Consider the following 8307-nt stretch of genomic DNA (forward strand, 5'->3'; position numbering starts at 1 on the left):
AGTAATTACAGCAGCCGAAATTACAGTAATTACAGTCACTGCATCATCCTCACCGCGCGTGTCATCTTGCTGCAGGTTTCAGATGCGCGCGGAGGCCCGCGTTAACATATGTACATCTGTCTGTATGTGGGAGTACGTGAAACAGCCCACTGCAGCAGGATAAACTCTGAGTGTATCTGAGCTGATTTTGTGAGCGTGTGTACTGAATGTTATCCTCTAATCTAACTGCCCCGCTCGTCTGTTTGTCAGTCTGCCATCGTTCCCGTCTCAGCTCTTGTGCCATTACGTGCAAGTTTGTGTTTAAGGCTGTCTCTGTGACTCACATGGATAATTTTTCGATTAGTGTTGCTGCAATTTGGTTTTGCTCGTAGAAAAATGCAGGCTTTTCTCCAATGTTGTCAGTGTGCGTCAGTTTACTTGGCAGGATTTTCTAAAAGTATGTATGAGACATCGAAATAAAAGCTGGAATTTAAAAAAAAAAACAAAAAACTATTTGTGTGTGTTACCACCGAGAAGATGTTTGAAAGTATTTGATAGTGTTGCCTCTTACCTTGTCCAAAGGCTTAGGTGTTGCTCATGACCCCGCTAAAGGAAGGTATCAAACTGAAGACTAAAACATCTTTAAATAGACCGAGTGTGGAGGTATCAGGGGGGAAACATCTACGTGATCTCTCGGTTATTAACTTGCTCTCTCATCAGAGACAGCATTGTTAATCAGTTACACAATGTCTTAAGTTAATGATGCATAGGTCTTAAATGCCTGTTGTGTATTAGGTAATAAATGATATTTGTTCAGCCAGCTATTTTTCACCTGATTTGGACCCCAGATAAAGATTGCAAGATGAAGTGGCCTGTTTGATGTGATTTATCAACCCTTCTCACTTTTTAGGTAGCAGTGCAGGAGAAACCTGACATCTAGTGGCGTGTTTTAGATAAACCTGGGCGATTGCTCCTGTTTTCTTAAGTCCGCTCACATTCTCATGCGGCTGTTTCCATCACGTTTCGTAGTCTTGGCAAAGATTAAAGCCGGGGTATTAAATGATCACTTCTTCCACGAGATAAGTCAGTGGAAGTATTTCAGACACGCAAAGCGTAATCTGTTTGACTTGTACAGAATGTTCAGGTACTTAGGTGCTTTGCCAGCACTCAGCATCAAGCCTGTTTTGATTGGAAATAGACTATCAAGGAGATTTTCTGAGAGCCTCTTGACACGCATGCACCGCTATCCACACGCAGCGCTGGCCTGTGTTGTTGTGGGGGTAATTGTTAATAATTAGTGCAGCCGCGGTTCTGTCATATCAGCAGTGCTCTCAACCAAATCTCCCAAGCCTGCTGACCGCAGACTTGCATCTATGAACTTAATAAACCGTTTAGACTAAGTTGTTGCTTTCCAATCTGTTATGAGATCTGGGAGCCAGAGAGGAATAACAGCCTTGTTGTTTTTTTAGGGAGCTGGGTTTGCTGCTGTAGGTGGCGACTGGAGGAGAAATCCTTGAGATTTGGAGCAGAATTATACAGAGAGAGGAAAAAAAACGAAGCACAGATGTACCAGCGCATATGGACGTGCGCGCACACACACACACGTGTAATCACTTAAACACACACTGAGCGGCTCTAGAGCTCTTTGGTTAAAAAACACTCCACGTTGCAGTTAATCCCATCTCCAGATGTGCGAGTCACAGGGTGGCTGCTGCTACTGCACAGCCTACCGATGAACCAGACGGGGGCTAAATTCTGCCACGCAAGGCGTCCTGCTCGATTTATCTAATATTAAAAAAAGAAATAAAGAGAAGCCTCTGGGTTTTTAACAAAGGGGCCCATAACACTACGAACAAAACGTCAGTTAATTATCTCTACACAGGTGTGTGTCTTATTCTAAAGACTCTGTTCTTGTTTTGACTGGCTAGGTGACACTAATCGGCACAAGTCATTCAGATTAATACTAATCTCTACATGAAGGGAGTAATGACGCTTATCTAGATCTGTGTGTTTTTTCATGTCTGTTGTTAACACAAGAGCTAAAACCTTAACTGGAGCTTCACATTCACAGAACTGAAACAATCAGACTCAAATAATCAACTTGATTTCATGATTTGAGCACCTAAGCTGCTGGTTTAGGAACAAGCGTCAATCCTGCCACATGTACGGCCTCCGTTTTAGATTATGCAATTCCCAAAGTGGTTGCTGCGGCCCCCTAGTGGGTGCTGAAGTTAGGCCTGCAGGCTTGCTGGCCAAGGAGACGCATTTTACAATTAAAAACAAAACCAAAAAGCAATCACAACTATTAAAAGAAAACCCATGGAATTTAAATGACTTCTTATCGTAGGTGGCAGACGTAAAGCTCTTAAGAGAGAATCGGCTTTAACGAGCAAATCAATCAACAGAACTTCAACAAGCAAATCAAAATAAATCACCGAGAAGAAAACACTCCATCGTACTTTCATGCAGTAATCAGAGTTATGATTAAAGGATTGTGTGGGTGGCAGAAGGTTGTCAGATTTCAAATTGGGCTTCGGACCTTACAAGTTTGTAAAAAAAAAAAAAAAAACTGCAGGAGACGTTGCAGGGTGAAAAGAACATTTGAAACTAATGATACATATATTTATGTGTGATGAAGCAGCTCTTCTATCCTTAAACATCAGCACCTTTATTTATTTTTATTTAAAAATACACTGAAACTGCCATTAAATGCATCGATGGGATAATCTTACATATTATTGTGTGATTTCATAAAGATTTCGATTTTAAGCTGTGCTTCTTTCATCCTCTGCTGCACACCATCATTTGTCTGCATTGTTTCCGACAGCCTTATTATTTGGCAGTTGGCTTAGTGGAGGTTAGTAAACACAGATTCACTCAGCAACATCACTTTATTGTTACTACACATTCAGGTGGCATGTATACACCACTCACAGTACAATGAAACAATATCATCACAGGTGTCCTTCTGTTCACATACATGTTGTTTCAGTGGTAGGGTGAATTTGTGTGTGTGTGCGTGCGTGTGTGCGTGTGTGTGTTTTAGTCCAATTCTCTCCTTTTAATCAATTCATGGCTTGCATTTTTTTCATATACTATTCTGCATGTTCCTCTGTGTACATCTGCACATTTTATGTCTCAGGTTTATGATGATGTAGCTTTATGGCATCTTTTTTTGGCTTTGTTCATCATTTCAGTTCTTCGCTGGAGGATGACGGTGTCTCAGAGCCATCAGGACATTCCTGCAACAAATAAAAATAAAACTCTGGTTCTAAACATAGCTTTAGGCTATGTTCTTTAGCAGAACAGTGATACATCTCACCTTCACTCTCTCCAGCTCTGGTCTTCCTGGGAGTGATTTTTGTGAGGAAAAGGCCTGTGAGGAAAGACAGTAAGGTTGACTCATAGGGTGAGGGAAGAAATAGTGTGCTAGGGGGAAAATCAGGCTGCTGCAGGCTCACCTTCTTTGACTGCTGTACCTCCTCTGTGGACTTAGACCTATTTTTCATGTGTTTCTGAGGAGAGGTGTTGGTGGGACACTAGGCAGAGGGAAGGGTCGCATTAGACGGCGAATGATTAAAATTTAGTGTATCAGAGTATCGGGTTCTCAAGTACCTCGTTTGTCTTCTGCTCCATGGCTGACTTGAAAGTTTTTCCTCAGAAGTTCGGGGCTGTGGGGACTTAGGATGGATCACTCTGTTTTTCTTGCAAACTTTGGCTGTGCAACTGAAAGGTTAGGAGAAAAAACGAGAGAAACTTTCAAAAAACGTGACTGCACGCAACAACAACAGACAAGGGAAAGTCATTAATATATCCAGTAAAATGCAAACAATTAATCTTGCCCTAAGCAGTCTGATCCACTGCAAGAGATCCAAGTGAAGCTAGAGCAAGAGAGTGTGCAGTTATGAGCTCTTCTCACTAGAGGGTGTCTCTGACTCAGAGATACACTGCTGCAGATTTCAGTGTCCTTCTGGTTGTTTTTAGCTTTGGGATTCACTAGAAGTAAAAATTATGACTGGTTACAGGTTAGCTTGGCTCAATTTTCTCTACTGGCAAAAACAGGCATACTTTAAAAAAAAAAAAAAAGGAGCGGTGGGGGGGGGGGAAGAAGGGGTGGTAATTCCTCTGACCTTGTTTGATTATACATAAATCCACCAAAATTTTTTTTTAAATTGTATTTCAGTATATAAACATTGCTTTTTGGAGCCCTAACAGTTGACATAACAGAAGCTCAACTTTAGCCGAGAGGACGAAAGCAAAACAGCAAGTAACAGCAAATAAAATCGTGAAAAGAAGAAATGCTCTGAACAAGGACACACACAGTTACTCAAACAGTGATTCCTCGAGAACTGAAAGGCCACAGAGAACACTAGGCAACAGTCACAGCCAGGGCCACAGCTGGAGTCATGAGCCCTGTTGGCTGAGGGACAAAACACCCCTGGGTCTGGTTCAGTGAACAAGAGACTTTTTTTCCCTTTCTTTTTTTAACAGTCCATCAGCATCCCTTTTGATGTCTGCTTCTCTCTGTCAGGCACACCGATGAGATTCTAATGGTATGAAGGGGTGGTTCAGTGCTGCTGTTCAAAGAGAAGAAATAAAATATGTCATAGGTATTTCAAACAAAAGACTTGAGCTTAAAAGCTCTTGGTTGAACATGGGAACCAACATTGTTGAAAGCAGAAACTTTAAAATTAGGAAGTTATTGTAGTTTTCTGATGCTTTTGTCTACATCCTGCAGAGAATAACAGAAACACCATCTAAGTGGATCTATCACTTTTGTCAGTATTTTTTTTTCTGGCTCTTTTTCCTATGATTTGCCTTTTGTTCTGTCTCTCTGTCCTCTATTCTCCTTCTCCTCTCCCCCAACCAGTCACCCAAGATGGGTGTCCCACCCTGAGCCTGGTTCTGCTGAAGGTCTGTTCCTGTTAATAGGGAGTTTTTCCTTCCCACTGTCACCAGGTGCTTGCTCAGAGGAGGTTGTGTAATTCTTGGGTTTTCTTTAATATTGTAGAGTCTTTACCTTATAATATAAATGGACTTGAGGCGACTGCTGTTGTGAATCAATAGTATAAAAATAACTGTAAATTGAATTAAAAATTTAATTTGGCATACTGCAACCTAATAAATATGCAAAATGATGTGATAGTAACAGAAATAACTTCACCTCCTTGATGTTTCTACATTAAAACAAGTACCTGTTTCTAAATCCTGATTGGTGCAGAGACATATGCAACATTACCATTATGTAACTGAGGCAACTGAGTCATTTCACAAAACCTATGTTTTTTTCAGAGCCTTTAAAGTGTCAATCATTGCTGAGTTTTCAAAATATAGCACATCTAACAGACAGCTTATCTCTTTCCAAGATGCATGCTTTTAGAATTACAATTGCTTTTACAATTTACTTATTACTTACTGATGAGGCTAGAATGCCAAACATATGCATGTTTTGTTGCACTCTGACTGTTTGACTTCAGTCAGAGTGCGTATACATATATATATATATATATATATATATATATATATATATATATATATATATATATATGTATATATATATATATATATATACGCACTCTGACTGAAGTCAAACAGTCTACTATTCTGGGCTCCAGTTCTGCCTAATCTTACAGGAAGCATTTAGCCCAGGGCTCATAAAGAATGAATAGGAAATGATCAACGGGAGCTCACTCACTCGCTGTGATGGCTGACATCATGGTGGCATCACTTTTGATGCTGCAGGGAACTCTGGTACAAAGTCCTACCTGAAGTGGAATATATGTGATATTCAGTGAGGCCAGAAATACTCCACTGGGTCAGTACCAGTGGAGTTTCTGGTTTCTTTTATACAAGTTCCATTACCACAGAACATGTTTGTTCAGTAGGTACAGCCAGGAGGGATGATGAACTCTCTGCACTTACTTTAAAATGTGCATTATAGCCCTTTGAGGGACAGCTGAGGATAATCTGAGGCTTGATGGCAGGGCAGGCATTCAAAGAGTCCTGAGTGCTCTTTCTGACCAACTCGCTGAAGGAAATGACCTAAATGTGAATGATTTGCTTGCTTGCCTCACTCTGTCTATCCCCCGCTTTCCTCTGTTACCGTCTTTTCATCTTTGTGTAGAAGAGAAATTCTTCCACTGCAGACGAAGCCAAGGAGTGGAGGATCGTATAGGTTAAACTGAGGCGGGTGGAAGTCCAGCTCCTTTGTAGCAGAGATAAAAACCCCTGTGGCTTTGAGAAACACTTCGCCAACGATTAGTCCACATGAGCAACAATCAAGGTGTCACATCGAAATCATCACGTCTCTTTTTTTGATATAGATGAAAAGAAATGTACATGCATAAAGCTTTTACATGCCCCTACAGACAGGAGCATACACGTGCAAAGCAATCTTTACCATTTAAAGCTACTGAATACGTTTTGTTCTGCAGGGATGGGCAAACAGACTCAATTTGAGATGCAGCAGAAGGAAGAAGATAAGGCAGAAAAGTTTAATGACTACGTAGCCTTTACGATCCTTAATAAACGCTGCTGTTCACATCTGCGTTACGTAAGAAGCAAATCTATTCCGGAGGTTTGAATCCATAACCCTGAAAGAACCTCACACAGAGCCTATCTTTGCGTCCGGGTCAACACTAATTAACTCCCTAACTGAGAAACAGAACATGACAAGAGCTCCTTAAGCAAAAGTTTCCCGTGGATGTGTGTTCTGCCTCTACACTGTCATTCCTGCCTTCTTCCTGCTCAACCTAAAGGTCTGCCAAATCACTCCCTCCTGGAAACACAATAAGAAGTCATTAGTTTCATTCGCTGATTTAGTCAAACAGTGATGACACTGGATGCCAGTATCGCTTCAGCCATGTGTTGATGGTTTCAAGTCTTTTGGGAGGAATTCAAACCAGGGGTTAAAAATCAGTGTCTGACATTTCTCAGCCACCACACAAGTGTCTGCGAACATGCTGATCGCAAGTCTTCACGTGGCCAGGATTTGTGTAATAAAATGGGCTGTTTTACCACAGACAACACACAGCGAGATGGCTGGAGCACCAAGGTCAGCATGTGAGCAGTGATGGAAGAGAGCACATGAAAATGGCTCAGTGTCAAGGACATTATGCCGTGTAATTGATGATGATGTGCTGTCTGTTTTGTCACACTCAGGTGGGACATGCACACATCCCAACTACACCCAGCTGGATGTATTAAGTCAGTAGCTCACCAGCACAGCTGCCCTCTGTCGGAATCACAGCTGAGCCATGTGTATCTCACCTGATACCCGAGTCATGGTTATTGACTCCATAATCTTTTCATTCTTAACCCACTGAAGACTGATTGAAGACTGCCCTTCAACTGTGCACAATCTTTCAATCCACATTAATGTGCCTGCATCGATCGGCTGGACAGGTTTTATTTTACAGCACTTACATATATTTTGCAGGACTCTCTACGGCGGTGTGAGCTCCCATTAGGAGAACTATTTTAGAAATCCAGAACCTGCTTGTTATTCATCCAGATGTACAATGGACATGAAGCTTAGCTCACACTGAAAGCTGTAAACAACAAAACAGAGACAAGACAGAGCGCTAGCACAGTCTGAATGAAAACGTGCTTTTCCATGAATGAGGAAATGAAGGAGGCATAGTACTTTTCATCAAGCACAGTAAAGCAGAGTGACAGAAGGGAGTGGAGGATGAATGATGCGGGTGATGGAAAGAGGAGAAAAAAAGGCACCCACATCTACTGACTGAACGAGCCCTGCGATCATCGCAAATGAGACAAATGAAATGCCCGGGGTTAATTCATGCACTCACCTCCTTTCCTCTCTTTTCTCCTCTCAGTACAGTAGGCGTGCAGTGGGGTAAATGACACTCCTCATCTCACTGCTGCTATGGTGTCTGTGAGAGAACACCCCTCTCTGCCCATTCATAGCTCCGCCGACGCACCACTCACGGATGGATGGAGTCAGTAGCCAGCCAGCTCCCCCCCCCTCCTCCTCCCTCACACACGCACATCCAAGACTACCACCAGGTGTGTCACTCAAAGCTCTGTGTGCTAATGTCTCCAGGCTGGCAGTGGGAAGCTGTGGGTCTGACAGACAGGTATTGTACACTGCACATCAATGCTGACGTCCACAGCTCTCATCATTACTTTAGGTTATTTCAATGACAATCACATTATACCAGATGATGATGCATGTAAGGTGGCTTGACTGAGATACTTTCAAAACATGTACTCTGAAATATGCATAATGCTGACATCATTCATGTTGATGAGACCATCTATGACTCATCCAGATTCTTTTGTAACCCATACAATAGCCAAATACAA

At 41.9% G+C, this 8307-nt stretch overlaps 1 long non-coding RNA gene across 1 annotated transcript; it reads right to left on the bottom strand.

Moving 5' to 3' along the window:
* Positions 1-2851: 2851 nt before the first annotated feature.
* LOC102797779 (uncharacterized) lies at positions 2852-8012 on the bottom strand. Its single transcript, XR_436584.2, has 5 exons — positions 7791-8012; positions 3595-3705; positions 3441-3518; positions 3302-3355; positions 2852-3221 (listed from the first exon to the last, which is right to left on the bottom strand). It is a non-coding gene; the product is annotated as an uncharacterized LOC102797779 (long non-coding RNA).
* Positions 8013-8307: the final 295 nt, after the last annotated feature.

Source organism: Neolamprologus brichardi, chromosome 2 (assembly GCF_056152115.1).
Source record: "Neolamprologus brichardi isolate AB-2024 chromosome 2, ASM5615211v1, whole genome shotgun sequence".
Lineage (NCBI taxonomy): Eukaryota > Metazoa > Chordata > Actinopteri > Cichliformes > Cichlidae > Neolamprologus > Neolamprologus brichardi.